General features: G+C 38.5%; 1 long non-coding RNA gene across 1 annotated transcript in view; it reads right to left on the minus strand.

Annotated features, from left to right (window-relative positions):
• Positions 1–18,034, minus strand: part of LOC147112931 (uncharacterized) — a 39,447-nt gene that overhangs the window by 12,024 nt on the left and 9,389 nt on the right. The window contains exons 2-3 of the long non-coding RNA XR_015079452.1: positions 3,007–3,096; positions 2,774–2,902 (exon numbers count right to left, since the gene is read on the minus strand). This is a non-coding gene — a long non-coding RNA (uncharacterized LOC147112931). The remainder of the gene's footprint in view (positions 1–2,773; positions 2,903–3,006; positions 3,097–18,034) is intronic.

Raw genomic sequence — 18,034 nt, forward strand, 5'->3', positions numbered from 1 at the left:
CAGGATGGTGTGTGACTTGGAGGGGAGCTTGGAGGTGTGCCTGCTGCCCTTGTCCTTCTAGGTGGAAGAGGTCGGGGGTTTGGGAGGTGCTGCCGAATAAGCCTTGGCGAGTTGCTGCAGTGCATCTTGTAGATGGTACACACTGCAGCCACGGTACGCCAGTGGTGAAGGGAGTGAATGTTTAAGGTGGTGGATGGAGTGCCAATCAAGCGGGCTGCTTTGCCTTGGATGGTGTCGAGCTTCTTGAGTGTTGTTGGAACTGCACTCATCCAGGCAAGTGGAGAGTATGCCATCACACTCCTTACTTGTGCCTTGTAGATGGTGGAAAGGCTTTGGGGAGTCAGGAGGCGAGACACTCGCCGCAGAATACCCAGCCTCTGACCTGCTCTTGTTGCCACAGTATTTATGTGGCTGGTCCAGTTAAGTTTCTGGTTAATGGTGACCCCCAGGATGTTGATAGTGGGAGATTCGGCGATGGTAATGCCATTGAATGTCAAGGGGAGGTGGTTAGACTCTCGCTTGTTGGAGATAGTCATTGCCTGGCACTTCTGTGGCGCGAATGTTACCTGCCATTTATCAGCCCAAGCCTGAACGTCGTCCAAGTCTTGTTGCATGCGGGCATGGACTGCTTCATTATCTGTGGAGTTGTGAATGGAACTGAACACTGTGCAGTCATCAGCGAACATCCCCATTTCTGACCTTATGTTGGAGGGAAGGTCATTGATGAAGCAGCTGAAGATAGCTGGGCCTAGGACACTGCCCTGAGGAACTCCTGCAGCGATGTCCTGGGGCTGCGATGATTGACTTTCAACCACCACAACCATCTTCCTCTGTGCTAGGTATGACTCCAGCCAGTGGAGCATTTTCCCCCTGATTCCCATTGACTTCAGTTTTACTAGGGCTCCTTGATGCCAGACTCGGTCAAATGCTGCCTTGATGTCAAGGGCAGTCACTCTCACCTCATGTAATGAAATTTCTCCTAACATCTCCCCTCTTTTTCAGTGACAATTTTAAATTAATGACCCCCGAGTTACTGACTCCCCAACCAGATCAAATAACCTGTCCCTATTCACTATCAAAAACTTTCATAATTTTTAAAAACCTCTATTCAATTTCCCCAACCTTCTCTGCTTCAGTGAGAAAGTTCTGGGGGAGGGGGTGAAATTGGTCTGCCGCAGTAGCACAAAACGGGCTCATAGCAAATCGGATGCGCATGTCACACTGTCAGATTTTCTTTTCCATTCACTTCAATGGAGCCCATTTTGTCCTACTAGCAGGCACCAATTTCACCACCCTATATCTGAAGTCTCTCCTCAACTATATTTTCTCATCCCTGGCATCATCTTAATGAATCTATGCTGTATGCTCTCTATGACTTTAATGCCCTTTCTATAACGAGTCATCTATAACAGTTGTCTAGCTTAACCAATGTTTTATACAAATACATCATTACGTCTTTACTCTTGTACTCTATACCCTTATTTATAAAACTAAAATACTGCTGGCCATTTTTATGTCTTTATCTGACTGCCCTTGCACTTTCAGGACATTATTTATTTGAATCTCTAGTTCTCTCTGTTCATCCATAACCTTCAGTGTCTTTCCGTTGAGTGTTTAGTCCCATTCTTTGATTTTCCTTCCAAAATGTATTACTCCCAACACAAAGGCAAAATGCTGGAAATCTGAAATATAAACAGATAATGCTGGAAATACTCAGCAGGTCAGGCAGCGTCTGTCGAGAGAGAAACAGAGATTACGTCTCAGGTCAGTGACCTTTCCTCAGAACTCCCACTTGTCCACATTAAATTGAATATTCCTCCCATTTGCCTTTCCATCTATATCTTCCTGAGGTCTTTAACAGTCCTCCTCGCTGTTGGCCAAACTTTCTACTTTTGTGCTATCAGTAAATTTCAATGTTTTGTTCCGAGTCCAAGTCATCAATATATACATAGAGACCAAAAGTGGACCCCTGGAGTACATCATTTGCAACATTTCTCCAATTCAAACAATACCCATTTATCCTAACTCTTTACAAGAGCAAATTACTGCGGATGCTAGAAATCTGAACTAAAAACAGAAAATGCTGGAAACACTCAGCAGGTCAGGCAGCATCTGTGGAGAGAGAAACAGAGTTAACATTTCAGGTCAATGACCTTTCATCAGAACTGGAAAAAGTTAGAGATGTAACAGATTTTAAGCAAGTGCAGGGACAGGGTTGTTTGCTCTCTGTCAACCAACTTTTAGTCCATGCTGTTTATTACTTCTGATAAGCAGGAGGAGAAGAGTGGAATTGCCCAAAGAAAAGTTCATGAGACTATCTAGCACATTGAATTATAATCTCCCAGTACAGAAGAAGAAATACTTTACAAATGAGCTTTACATCGGTCTTTAGAATGGACATTCTCTCAATTACCTCATCAGTTTCATGTCAAGCGAACTGCAATTATCAGGGACTAGGTGAAATTTTCTTTTCACATTTAAACAGATCACCATCAGTACCCCACTTGGCATCTCTTCGCACCCCATTACCGCTGGAGTCCCTCAAGGATGTATCCTTGGATCCCTCCGTTTCCACCATCCCTCTCCCTGGTCACTGTGTCAGGCTGAACCAGACTGTTTCCAACCTCGGCATCCAATTGGACCCCGATCTGGACTTCCAACTCCATACCCACTCCATCACAAAGACCGCTTACTTCCACCTCCATAGCATTGCCCATCTCGGACACTGCATCAGCCCATCAGTTGCTGAAACCCTCACCCATGCGTTGCTTACCTCCAGACTCGAGTATTCCAATGCCCTCCTGGCCGGCTTCCCATCTTCCACCCTCCATAAACTGGAGCTCATCCAAAAGTCTGCTGCCCGTATCCTAACTCGCACCATGTCTTAGTAAATATCGGACACCTGCACACATTTCCACATTGAATTATAATCTCCCAGTACAGAAGAAATAATACTTTACAAACGAGCTTTACATCGGTCTTTAGAATGGACACTCTCTCAATTACCTCATCAGTTTCATGTCAAGCGAACTGCAATTATCAGGGACTAGATGAAATTTTCTCTTCACTTTTAAACAGATCACCATCAGTACCCCACTTAAAAAATATAAATAGACAGTTACACAGAATTATCAACCATAATGTGTTAGTTAGCTTATTTGTATTTAAACATTAATAATTGATAACAATCAAAAGCATTGACTTGGAATTACTGAGCTTGAAAATAAGAGCAAATTAGATTAGTATGCACAGTTGAAGCTTTAAAAAATGGAGTAATTATATTGTCTCTACTAATGTTAATTTTACTCCCTTGTGTTCCTCCAGGCTAGTTCTCTTGTTAATGTTATTAGCACTTACTGTTAAAATTAAACTATAATTAGGAAAAAAAAGACTGTAAAGAGAACAAGGAAGCACCAACCTCCCCACCAGCTGTCCAAGTGCCTTTAAATGCCTCGAGAATCATCACTGTTACTCATACCGAATAAACAACATATCCCATGCACTGGCTTCCACCTGCGCAGCCTACACCTGCCTGCCCAGGATCAGTGCCATCCCTGTCCCTATATAGTGTTTGTGTTCTATGTATCTCGCTGTATCTGTCTGTAAGTGCTGTGTGATCTTATGTGTACAGTCAGTCATTCATTTGGATAAACAGTACATGACAACTTTTTTTTTTTAAATCAATAGGATAAATAAAATTATGTTAATGTTTAAAATTAGGGGCTAGCCAATTCCAAAACACGAAATCAAAAACGTCTTAAAAACATTTTTCTGTATAGCCATTTTCAAAATATACTTCATATAGAAAGACATTTTGGGTGCATTTTCACTGCAGCTATGAGTCTGAGACCAGTAGCTGCAGTTTGGGTACATGCATAGACAGAACTGTCTCCCTAAAGTTAGAATTGAAGTGTTTAAGTGAGTGGAAGGGGAGAAATACTACTCTCACCATTTAAATTAAGGTCAGGTGGGCTTACAAAGCATCCAGGGGGCCCAACAAACTCCATGAGGACTTTGCAAACTAGGATTGACACTGCACTGGAATTACACTCAATGAGGAGTCAAACCAAAGCAGGGTAAGGCTAGCCCTTCCAGGGAGTCTCGCTTCACTTTGCCCCAGAGTCAAGTCAGCCTTGACTCCAGATTTACACTGCTACTTTAGCATCGATGCAAAGCTGAAATCGCTTCACGCTGATACTAAACTTGTAGCGTAAATGCACCCTTAGCTGGTAATACAGAAATATAAATATTATTTAGAGCACCATATGGCCTTTACCATATATTTAAATTATTAGAGTGTTTGGCATTGTTTCCTGAATTTGCTGCATTATCAAAGTGAGAGCTACTGGTAGTCCAGTTCCCATCTCCTAAGCAACAAGTATGACATTACTTCAGAAATGTTACCATTCCTTCAAGTATTTATAAACTACACAACACAAGGAAAAACACATTCCCCTCAGCATTGCTGTCCTTTCAACTCTTGTGAATGTTACTACAGCGCATTATTTCTCCTTGACCTCTGCAACTTTTGGCATGGTTGACTATGCCATTCTCTTCCACCGCCTCTCCTCCAAGGTCCTGCCCCTCATGGCTCCAGTCCTATCTTTTCCAACATAGCCAGCATAGCTTTTATAAATATTTCCCCTTCTGCAGCTGCACTGCCACCTCCTGTGTGCCCCAAAGCATAGGTCAGCTTTCATAGGCATGCTGACAATGCCCAGCTAAATCTCTCTACCATCACCCCTCTTTAATCAATGAACATTGCCCTGCTGCCTGTACAACCACATTGTGTATGAGCCAGAACTTCTTACAGCTCAGCAGTACCAAGACTGAAGTCCTCCTAATCAGCCTCCACCAGAAAATCGGTGCCCTAGCCCCTAATTCCATTCCCCTTCCTGTATACCTGCTCAAACACAACTCTATGGTCCTCAACTTTGGTGTCCTGCTCAAACATCAGTTGAGCATCAATTCCCTCATCCAGTCCATCACCAAGACTACTTACTTTTATCCCAGAAACATTGGTAGTTCTATCCCAATCTCACCCACCCCTGCTGCAACTAAAACCCTAATCCATGCCTTCATCACTTCCAAAGCCCTCCTCTTAAGCTCCCCAACATAAACTAGAGCTCGTCCAGTACTTTTGCCACTCGTAACCTATCCAGAACTAAGTGCCTATCTTTCCTAACGCCATTGGCTCCCTGTCCCTCAGCACATCAATTAAAAAATCTTCATCTTCAAACCCCTGCACAGCCTCCCTCCTCTCTAGCTCTGCAATCTTCCCCCCATCCCTTTGTCCTTACCCACACTCCTCTTCAAATTCTGGTCTATTGCTTATCTCTTGCCCAACCCCCACCCCCACCATCTTTGACAGCCAGCCTGCTCCCACACTCACTTACACCCCCCCCCCCCCCCAAACGGGCAGCCCACTACATTTCTCCCCATCTTTAAAAGTCTCTTTAAAACCTACCTCTTCAACAGTGCTTTTGACCATCTCCAATCTGAGCTCCAAATGTAAAGCAGCTTTTGTACATTAAAGGATACTGCAGAAATGTAAGGTTTTGTTGTTTAACAAACAGATTATGCTTGTAAACAGATTATGCAATGGTGTTAACTGCATAAAACCACATCACAGTTGTGCTTGCACATGAAATCCCTCTCCAAATAAAATACATTTATCAAACCGTTTTCTTTTATGGAAAATGCACCTTTTAATAATATACTACAGACAAATACCGGATTCCCTTTTCTTCATACTTTTTGTTTCTTAGCTTAAATCCCTTCATAAGGCATCAATTTTGCAGTGGCTCCTAAATCATATACAAGTACAAAAAAACCTATTTCCAGTTTCCAGGTTTTGCTGTTCGTTCACAAGCTCGCAAGCAGTCACATCAGCAAAAAAGGACAAACTGTGGTTCCCTCTAAAATGCAACCCTTCCCCCCACAGGGCAAAGGTCACAGCAGCTATATGCCCTCCCAGAACAAACAAATCAAAACTCAAAGTAGCCTTCTGCATCCTTTCCTTTCCTGCTTTCCTCCTTGACAGCAGGAATTTTTTTTTTTGCAATTACTTCTACTTTAATGACATGGTGAGCATGGAGAGCTGATTTAACTAGTTAATAGGCAAATAGAAGAAAATGTAGCCAATCAGTAAACAATAGATATACAATATAAAATAATGGTGCATAATTTAGAGCCAAATCAATCACCCAGTAAAACATACCTCAATTTAGCTAAATATTTGTAATTAGTATTTAGATTTGGTTTTTTGGAAATTGTTATTGATAAGATTACTGCTTTACAATGATATTTATGTGAAAAGTTCTACTGTCCCTGAGTGCATCAGGCAAGAAATGACTCCTGGCATAATTAAAGGTTGTAGAGTCACAGTCCGAAGTACTTTAATCAAAGCAAAGGATCCATTTTGTCAAGTGCATTTGGGGAAAGTGGAAAGCTGGAGAATGTTGTTAAGATTAGATTTAGAAAGACATTATTCACATCTTTCATTCAGTCATTTTATTTTTTCCTAATGTCAAAGATGGTCTGTTATGGTTTGTTCTTCAAATATTCTTTTACATGGTGGCTCAGCAACTCAGGACAGTGAGTTGCTTATCCATATAGGTCAGGAAGGTACCAGGTTTGATCACCAGTCTGTTCTGAGTTAGCTGATCTCAGTTGGGGAGATGTTAGGGCACTACAATTGGCTTCAATGCCCAGTGGGTTAAAGACAAATTGGCCAGGGTTCCCATTCCTGATTGCTATCCAATGACCCCTCCTGGAAATGTGCTTGTGCAGATGTGAAATGAAAACGGGATTGGGCGCATTTATAATGCCATTATATAAAGGCAGACAACTAACCTCAGGCTATCATGTCCTGCATTCGATCTTATTTTTCCATAGTATATTCATTTTCAAACATTTTGAATCATGTCTCTGCAGTTTAGCAACCCTAATGTACTTGTAGATACCTACAAAAGGGTTGCATCACTGCATAACAGGCTTAGAAAATCTATAACAACAAATATTTTTAAGAATGATTTACTACTGCATCCTCTCCATAACTTGAAATATAAATCAAATGTTATTTTTTGCAAAATATTATTTAAAATGCAATTTAATTTCCTGGAATTTTGCAATATAATATTTGTTGTGGTGATGTCTGGCAGTTTACAATGCAAAACAACAGTTACCAATGAGATGTTAATTCAATCCATTCCTTTGTATTTTTTTAAATCACAACAGACGTGCATACAGAACTACCTTTAATGAATTGTCACTTAGAAAATATAATTTCCCTCTATTTTTGCTGCTTTTCTGACTTATTTAAAGTTAGCTCCATTTTGGCTAACTACATGTATGTTTTGAAAAGCTAAGAATTGCCAAATTTCACCCCCAGATGATAACCAAATCTAAACGTCAGTCAAGACTGATATTCAAGTTGTGATGTCCAGAATGTGAATCCAGCATCGTACACAATTAAAGCAAGAAACTGTGATCCCTCAGTTGGTAAAGTTAATGCATGACTGAGGCCAGATTCATTTCCCAGTCTGCGATGAGGTAGCTGATCTCAGTCAGGTGGGAGAAGGGATGCTAAAAATGGCTCCAGCACCCGTCAGCTAAGGATGGGGAAAAAAAATCAACCAACTATCCAATGACCCTCGCTGAAAAGGGCACTCTTGTGGGTGAGGAGAAGATTGGACCCGATTGTAATGACCTCCACCCCCACACCAAACCCCCCATAATTGGATAAGCTTGCCAACACACTATCTAGGCTAATACATGAAGAAGGGTCACTTGGGTGAGGTATTGAGGAGCAATAGGTATCAGTGGGAATAAACCCTTGATGTATCAGTACCTCCAGGAGGAGAAAATTGCAAGACGATTCCAATTTTAAAAAAGAGGGAATATGATATTGTTCGTTACTTGGACACATCACAAGATATCACACTACTCTATGATATAGTTCATCAGTGGACCTTGCTTAAATCAGCAAAATGAATAGTTGGGAACCTTCTTCAGTAAACAAGTTTGCGCTCCGATAATGAATTAGCTTTGTAGCTATTCGAGCTCCTATGGGCAGTCTCAACAATGATTTTTGGTAACAAGTATCTTGCAGTACAACTCAAGAAAAATTATTGTTGGGAGATTGCAGCTTTAATTATTGTATCATGACAAATTCACAATTTATACCATCCTAAGTCATATATTTTTAGTTAATTTCTCAAAGTTGTGAAAGATCCAGCCTGATAATTAGTACATGAAACACTTCAAAAAGCAGCACACAGTTCAATTTCTACTTATTCTTGCTGTTTCATTATTATTCCTTCAAAGGGAAAATAGATCACCGTGATTGCAAAAGAAAATATTTTCTGTATGTAGATTTTAAGCTTTCCTTTTGTTTTTTTTTCCTGTTGCAACTCATCTACCTGTTGAAAATGAGAACCGGTGTCTTTCTAAGCTATATCTGTACAGTATTTTACAAGAAATTTGTTTCTTTATGCAGCCAAGAACTCTCCAGGGATGGGAGGAAAATGTTATCTAAAACTGATAAGCTCCCATAACAAACAAATTCAAATTTTAAAATTGCTGAGAAAAAGAAAGTTTGTATTTCGTCAGATATTTTAATCCACATTTTTTTCCTTCCTTACTATATTTGCTAAGCTTAAGCTTTTCTGCCTGCTTTTCAAAAGTGTCAACATCTCTGAAACTTTTGCACTTCCCATTATTTTGCTGTAACATGCTTGTACTTTAGCTTCAACCAAAACTCGTACTCCACAGCCTTCACCCCAGAGAAAATATTGCTCCTCACAGCCCATTACTGTACCTTCCACCCCAAACTCAACACTTACAACCTATATAAACAAAAAAGTCCACTTGGGCAAACAAACTCAGCCAACAGTGCCAACAACTAACCACTGCTCTCGCCGGGTATTGAGAGCTCTGGGTGGTAAATGCCTCTTCCTATATGCATAAACTAGAACTGGTAACCAATAGAGACCATGTATAAATTACATAACGTTTATTATAGAAGCTTGTATTCTTATTTTGTGTTATAATCTTTTTCTTTATTAAACACTACCAGTTGCAGAGCTTATTTGGGTCACCTGATGCAAAGCTAAACTTTGGCACTTATGGCATAACGGGAAATAATTTTTAAAAAAGGTTTCTATGCAGTTCATGTGTAGAATTAGCGACTACAAAACAATAGTGAACCATCAAGTAATATTGAACATTAGTGTACTTGGACGGCGCTGCACTTTCTTCCCTTTAATAAGGAGCAGTGAGCCAAGCTTTTGAAGACTTAAAAGATGAGCAGTTGGGGAAAAAATATTGTACATAAAGTAAAAACACCAAATTCTGAAGAGAGTGGTTCAGTTGCACAGACCCACGAGCAGCAGGGCTCGCCCTTGCACGGCTGGCGGCGGGGAAGCCCCTGTCGAGCTGCATGACGTGCAAGGCAGGGTGAAGTGTGTGACCAGAGCTGGGGATTCCCTCTCGGGCTACGCGCTTTGCAGGTTGTGGGGGGTCGCTTGGGAAAGTTTCATCTTAAAAAACATTGCCTCTTTCCGCCCTGAACCTGGCGCTGCCGCTTCAACAGCAAGAACATCCACGCAGGAAGTGAAATAAGTCACAAAATGACGCACGGAAGGTAAGAGGGAAAGAAATGCGTGACCCTCTGGTTTTACTTGAAGCTCTAAAATAGATCGTGTAGAACCCGTTTACTGCGATGCGGGAAGCGGTAAATTGTTCAGCAAAAACAAAACATGGCTATTTCCCCGGACAAAGCGTTCACTGTTGCAACGTCGGACTATCCAGAATTGGAGATGAATGTTCTTCCGGGTTCACTCTTTTCGCTGTGTGTATATTTTTCTCTCCCTCATTTCTTTACATAACGATAGAGCAGTATTTTTTTGACATGAAGGCAAATTGAACGCGTCCTGGAGTTTCACATTTTCAGGTAAACTGAATGTGCAAAATTTAAAAAACGAAATCCCCCCCCCCATGAAAGTACTTTCTGGAATAATGCAAGTTAGCACGCGAAAGTTCGTTTACTAGCAAAAGTTTGGTCGCCTTCTTTGTTTATTTAACGCCGCCCCAGTGCGGGCGGAGCAGTGCCCGGCTCAGCTCTGCCTATTGTTTTAGGTGTGAGTGCGAGGCGAGGCTCACCGACTGCTGTCACCTGGCGGCCTGCTGCTGCGGGCGCCAGGGGGCGTCCTGCCCATTCCAGGAGCTCCTGTGGTCCCCGGGACCGGCAGCTCCTCCCCGGGACCGGTCCCCGGGACAGGCAGCTCCACCCCGGGACAGGCAGCTCCACCCCGGGACCGGTCCCCGGGACAGGCAGCTCCACCCCGGGACCGGTCCCCGGGACAGGCAGCTCCACCCCGGGACCGGTCCCCGGGACAGGCGGCTCCACCCCGGGACCGGCCCTCGGGACAGGAGGCTCCACCCCGGGACAGGCGGCTCCACCCCGGGACCGATCCCCGGGACAGGCGGCTCCACCCCGGGACCGATCCCCGGGACAGGCGGCTCCACCCCGGGACCGGTCACTGGGACTGGCGACTCTGCACTTTCCCCGGGACAGCAACATTGCTTTAAAAGGAAAACATGAGATTCATTAAATCCACTGAGTGTATCCTTGCTGTAGTCCCTTTATCTCAATAATGATGGTCTGAGTTGATGCCGGCACGGGAAGGTGTGTGTAGTATAAACTATTTTAAATGTATATTTCTCCTCGACATTTTATAGTTTTTTTTTACTTAGCGGTAAGATGGTGTGATACATTAGCGGCGTGGTGCATATGATAAAGTGCTATTTTTTTTCTTTAAAAATAAAATGGTAGTAACGCGTGGTAATACGAACCGAGTAGCACGATTCGTTGAGTTATTTTGTTTAAATCGACGGTGAACTTTGCTGTTGTAATGTGATCTGGGAGAGTAAATGATTTCCTTCCGCCCGTCTCTAAGTGGATCAGGGAATAGAAAGTCGCCATTTTGATTCGTTGTCATTGGCAGTTCACAGTCCGAGTTATTCAAAATAGAGCCAGCATTGAGAGGGCATCTGTTTGCTGGTTGTTCATGTCTTTGCCCATGGTTCTCTCTAGCCTTGTTATCCGGACACCCATCGAAAGTGATGCCTGAGTCTTTTAAACAGAAGTTGTACTCACAGAAATCATGGGTTTCTGCCTTCGTTGAGACACTCATTGGAATTTGCAAACGGGAGTATTTTGCTTTTCCAGCAGCAAATCCTGAACGTTTTTGCATGTTGCCTCTTACCACTCTCTTTTCCCTCCCACCACTCTCTTTTCCCTCCCTCCCCGGTTTTAAGAGTTTACTCCCTCGCAGCAAATTAGTTATTCAGAGTGAGATGTTATAAAATACAATTTTTGTTTTACTATGATAGTTTTTTTTTTAAACTGAAGGACAAGTGGATATTTTCCTATTTAAAAAAAAAATGACAAAATAGCACTTTGAAAGGGATATATAGATATTGTTCACTAACTGTAGACATGTAAATCTGGAGTTCTCAAGTTGTGGCACAATATATTTTCAATTAAAATCATAGTTGCGCAGCTAAGGAAGCTGTAAATGTAAAAAAATAAATGAAGACCTTTGTTCTCGCCCCCTCCACAATTAAAACAATTTCATTCCAGAGGTCAATATGTGGCTTGTGGTCTCAGGCCATGAACAAACAGTCTTTGGACTTGGGCTATGTGCCTACATGCCCATAGTGACTGCACTTTAGAAATAATTCTGTCCTGTACAACACAGACATGAAAGGTGCTACATAAATTCACTCATCATTATCATCCCAAACATAAAGCCAGAATGTATGTAATGCATCAGGCCTACAGAAAAAAAACATATTCTGGCTCAAAAGATTAGAATGTCAATTAATACGTCCTTTAACTTCAACCTGTAGCAGTGTTTTTTGAGGGGAAGGGTAATGAAAATTGTCCCATTGCAGCTTTGACTCCTGACCTTTCAATTAGTAATTTCTCCAATGCTTCTGTTTAATTACAAATTTCTCTTTAAAATTGCAGTCTTTATATTTGTGTAAACAATAACATGCTAGTTATGATCTGTGTATGTGATTAAAAAATTATTGTACTTCATTGTTATAATTTTTGATCCTGTTAGTGCAAATTGTGATCTTATTCTACCAAAAGAATTCATTGACTTTGGGGATCATACGTATTGTTAAACGTCGAACCAAAATGTAGCTGATGCTGTCTCTGTTGCAACATCAGTTGCACATTAATACATTTGTGATGTTCATGCTTATCCCAGCCTTGCTTATGTGACATTGTATACAATTGTATTCGTTTTCTGCTTTGCCCATTGCTTATTGAATTGCTTAAAATTTGGAATTAGAATACTACTGAACAAGAAATTTTAATATGATGACCATGCTCTTCACTTGCTAGTTATATAATTTTGGATTAAATGGTATTTAGGCACCGAAGACATTTGAACCGGTTTTGAAAAGGAAAAATTGAGAGAAGGATTTGAAACCTCTATGTATTGATCTAAATATTTTTGAAAGAAGCACATCATAAAGCAGATTATTAACCTATTTCATATAACAGAAATTTTCAAAAATTGGCTATAAATTGAAAGATACATTTCATATTTAGTTCTGTATTGGAAAAAAGTGGTATGAGATTAAACATCGTTGTACTGTGTTTCTAGTCTATCATAATGTAAATACCAGACTACAACATATTGCATGCAATTCCCATTGACACTAGAAAAGATTACTGAATTTTGAAATACAGTTCCGTTGACAATGAATTGTGCTTTGCAAATAAAATGCATTTTTAAAGAAAAGAATGTGAACAATGTGATGTAGGGATTCAAGTTTTTGAAATGGCAACTATTTTGAAGATTTATGGGGAGGGTGGGAGGGGGAAATAGGAGGATGGTTTTGTTACCAAAAATTCTAGTGAGTTTTGAACTTGATTAAACATCAGAGATAGCCAAATTGCAGTTAATGGTCAATATGTCAGACACCTTATTTTTGTAAGTTTGTATTGGTTAAAAATCTAGGTCTATAATTTGTATAAAGTTATTTTTTTATGTATTTATACCACTTATGATGGTGTACCAATTTGGAAATATTAAAAAAAAGAAATTGTATATAAATCTTACTTTAAATGGAGGTCATGAGATATATATATTTTAAAGTTTGAGATGAGAATTAATAATGTATAAAATTCTTATTCAGTTGTATGTAAAGAAAAGGCAATCTGATAAATTAAGCCTCTGTTGCCTTTAAGAACACTTGGTGTAGCAATGATGTTTCATCTTGGCTACTGAGAATGTGTTTGTTTTCCTTATTCAATTGAATGCATGTTTCTGCTTTTATGCTCTAGTTTGTGTGTACTGGTGTCCTGCATCAGATACTGTTCTAGATCAAAAACTGTCTTGGTAATTTCATTAACTGTCTGATTGAAATTGTATGAATATGTTTTCCACTTAAGAGCTCATTAACCTCTTGACTACTGAAGTTTGTTAAACACAACTGAAGTAAAATTGCCACTGATTAAATTGACCACCTATTACTATTACTAAACCTGCCTTAATATAATCTGTGTATATTGGAGACATTGTTTATTAATGCAAGTAAATTCATAGCTAGTAAAAGCATACAATTTGAACTTACTAAATCTTTTTTCATTGTATAGAAATATTTAAGCTTAAATGTTGCACAATTTTTATTAATCTTTGGAACCCCTAATGCAGCAGATATAATCTTCACTCCAGGGACAGCAGCATATTTTGGAGTGTTAAGAAGTATTTGTGTAGTGCTTGGTTTATTTAAGAGAGATTAAATCATTGAAGGTTAAATGAGCTGTGATATAAAGGTTTGGAAATTAGGAGGTGAAATTCTTCCTGGTAATTTTATCAGAACAGTTGTTAATTACTAAATAGGGTTTACCATTTTATATTAACACCAACTTTTTTTTCAAAATTTAAATGATTTTATAGAAATCCTGATTCAATAATGTGCTCTATGGCAAACCTTAATTGCAGTTGAATTATGATTTTTTTTTAATGTAAATTTCCTCTGGCTCATTTAACAGGACATTAAGTTTAAATAGTGGCATCATGTTTTAGTCCTAATCTACTTTTTCTAACTTTAACTTTTCTTTACATTAACTAACAAATTGTACTCAAAAGTCCAAAAGAGCAAAAGCTGGTTTTCTTCAAAATGAGTTAGTAAAAACCTACCATAGTCTATCATTAATAGTTTGAAAATATTTTTTTTTATTCGTTTGAGATGTGGGCGTCGCTGGCAAGGCCAGCATTTTTGCTATTTATAATTGTAATTTAGAAGCATGGTAATATGGATGTAATGTTTCTCTGTCATAAACCTGAAAATAATTTTACCTTCAACTTAATAATGAAAGGAAAACTTTACAATATAAATAGGCAAAGATATGTTTGTAGTTGCTTTTAAAAAAAAATCCAAAATGTTTTATCTAATTAAAATGTTGCAAATATTGTACCTTCCGTACAATTGTACAATAAAACTATAATTTCATTATTCTGTTTTTATGAAAAGGAATCTAGCTGATTACTGAAAATAATACATTTTCTTAATTTTAAAAACCGAAGAGCCAGACCCCCAGCAAAATTTCCTTGCAATATAAAATGTACTGCAAATCCAATTCTGTTATTTCGCTGCATGAAGTGGAGGCTGGATTTGTTGATAAATAGCCTTTGCTGCCTCTGGGCTACATTTCCCTGAGATGGAAAGGAAATGGTACAGCTTATGAGTGTGGTACCTTATATAGACTGGCACGATACCATTTTAATTTGAGCAGTTTATTTATCTTCTGAAACACATCACCTCTAGAAAGCAGTAATCGTAGGGTTGTGTAACAATTAAAATAGTTAAACGCTTGATGTTGATGAATAAATATTTACTATCCTTGTTTAAACCTCAGCAGCTTATTTATTCTGTCAGGCACGGCAAAGCAAACCACTAACCTATCCTGGAGTGATTAAAGGCCCAGCTGGCAGCCAGTGTAGAGAGTTTGCATCACTGTCCTTTCACTCAGTCTCCTTATACACGTTTGATCAAATAAATCCACTGTGCAGAATATGAGGGCCTTCTATAAATTTAATTTAAGCTTATTCATACATATAAACAACTGGCCTTGAGCCTGACTTAACTTGCAAAAGTAAAGCAATATCTTGAGGTGCACTTCCTATGACACAATGATTTTGTATGATGTCGCTGGCCGGAGTGCTGAATCAAGACAGCTATATTGATCATTACTGAATCTCACTTATTAATCCATATTTGGAAGGTCCACATAACTTCTGAGCATTGGAAGGCTTCCAGTAAGTTGCTTATTTTTTTAATGCTTATATTTAGTTTGTTAAAATTGTGAGAAAAAGATCTACAGCCAAAGACCACTGCTATGACATATTGAGTTGTGATGGTAATCTCACTTTAATCAATACCTTGTGTTATTGATGTCTGTGAAACTGTTAACTTTATTTGAGGAGGGGACAGAAAATAATGTAGGAGCTTTTATGAGAAATGAACGTTTTGAGAGATAAATGGTGAGCATATTCATTTGGGTTGAAAGGAGGAAGGCCACTAGATGATGTCCCATGCAATTGTAAAAAATTAATCCAAAATGATAGTTTAATAATTGTTAGCAAAGCTCGTAATCATTTACCAAAATTAATTCTGCTTTCTAGAGCAGTATGCTCAGATAATTGCAGAAATCCATTTCGTGGACAAGCTTAAAGTACATTTGTCAATGTCCGCCGTATTGTCCAAGAAATTACAACACACATTTGAAAAGGTGAGAACCCTTCAATGTATCAGATACAATCACATTTTGTCCTGGAAGTACCATAATTATGAAATAAATTTATGCCAAAGTGTATTTTTATTGTAGTAATACCAATTATAATTAATGTTAACCTGGAAATTAATTCCTTTAATACTTTGTTTAAATATTTGAATTCTCCTAGTGATTTTTTAAAACCAAAAAAATGCTTGTTCAAATTTGTCATGGTGATGTGTTCCTTGATTAATATATTTTTATTTAATTTATATTTGTTGCACTAAATAGTGGAATCACATTTTTCAATTAAAATACATAAAATTATGTATCGCACGGTTATGAGAAAAGTGTACTATTTCAACACTTACATCAGATTAGAACTGGGGGGGGGGGCGGTGGAGGGAATCAGTCATTAAAAAAAAATGGAAACTGCATTTGTCCTTCATGGTAAAGCGTGTAATGGGTCAGTATAGTTACATGCATGCTGATGTCAATTGTCATTGAAAATCAAATAGAGCTGCTTATTGACATTCTGCCTCTAAAAATAGAGTCTGAGGATATACGGGATCATCAAATTAAAGGGCATAGGTGACAAACCAGGTGGAAGGTCACTGAGCTCATTTTGAACAGGCCAGTACCAGTTTTCCCTTAACTGAACAAAGGCTTAATTATGCAGCTTCCAAGCCTGTGATGACCAGTCACTGTGGTCAATGCAGATTGAACTGGCAGGATACATTTCTGCTGGGAACTAACTAACTAATTGATGTCTTAATCTCTGCCTGCATTTTCAAACACAAAAAAGACATTAAAAGTGTCCTTTTATTTGAGCACTGGACATTATAACAAGGAAAACAAATTTGTGAGAAATGTAGCTTGAAAATGTTGTAATTTACACCATCAAATCTTTCTCTGTTTATTACTTAATGACAAATGCATATATAGCAAGTTTTATTCCATATTCTAGTGGTAGATAGGTAAAGATAGAAAGAAAAGCACAAATAAAATCTGGAGAGAGCTATTAAATTTTCCAATTGTAACCTAACCACACATTGCAGGAAATGGATAATGATTGAAAGGAATACAACAACAATTAATTCAGTTCCTGAAAAATAAGAGGGATTTTTGTGCATGTTGACATTGTGTTCCTGTATAAAGCAAATGGTCAGTGTTCTGGATATTGCTCTTTCGAATCTAAAACAGACACTGCCAAATGCAGCATCAGTACTTAACTTTTCTTACTATCATTTGCAAAGCAAATAAGTTTATGGTATTCATACCAAGCATTTCATCTTTAGTGAATTGTGAATCAGTATATTAAATGTTTTGAATCTTACAACAGTGAATTTTTTATAATTGTAAGACAACCTAGATATCTCTTGGCTCATTCAAACCTGATCTTTTTTCCCCCCAAGATAAACCAGTGACTAAAACATTTAATTCATTCTGCCATCCCAGAGTTAAAGTTTATTCAATAATTCTACAAATGTGAACAGTTTTATAATGCTAGTGGTGATCTCCCAAAATATATAAAACCAGAGAACAAAAAAATGAAAATATCATTCATACAGATTTATTCCTGTGCAATATCAAAACATATAGCTTAACCTTTGAAATATATTTATATTCATTTTCCATTATGGTTATCTGTTACAGCTTCCACTGTTGAAACATGTTTAAAGATTTTGCAGTCCAATTCTTCAAAAACCAAAAGTCACAGAAAATGGGAAATAAACATTTTAATTAAAATGAAATTATTAAGACCTGGCTATGGAATTATAATACATACACACATGTGCACAGGCTGTTCATCTCACTAGCTAGCATTTTTTTCTATTTTCTTGCTACTCAATGCATACTTTGAAACCATTGTCTCCTTAGGAACAATTGGATGCCTGTATTAGCACAATGAACCACACTGGCCCATATGCATGTGCCAATAAACAGTACAATTTATATAAAGTATAAAGGTCAACCCTATGTAGACCAAAAATTAAATCAAATTAGAAATGAATGTTTTTTATGTAGAAAATATTTCTGTGCCAATTGTTCTTTGTTTTTCATATTTAAGTATAGAAGGTTAACAGAATTTATTTACAATAACAGTACCTGTAAATATTAAATAAATCTAAATTGCCAAATTTACATTGGTAACTGAATAAAAAAAATATTGTAAATTACACTCCAATTTATCACTTTGTTCCCTGCTGATGAGGTAGAACGGTATTTTTA

This window comes from Somniosus microcephalus, chromosome 9 (genome assembly GCF_052327205.1).
Source record: "Somniosus microcephalus isolate GS21.2 chromosome 9, FLI_Smic_1.0, whole genome shotgun sequence".
NCBI classification, from domain to species: domain Eukaryota; kingdom Metazoa; phylum Chordata; class Chondrichthyes; order Squaliformes; family Somniosidae; genus Somniosus; species Somniosus microcephalus.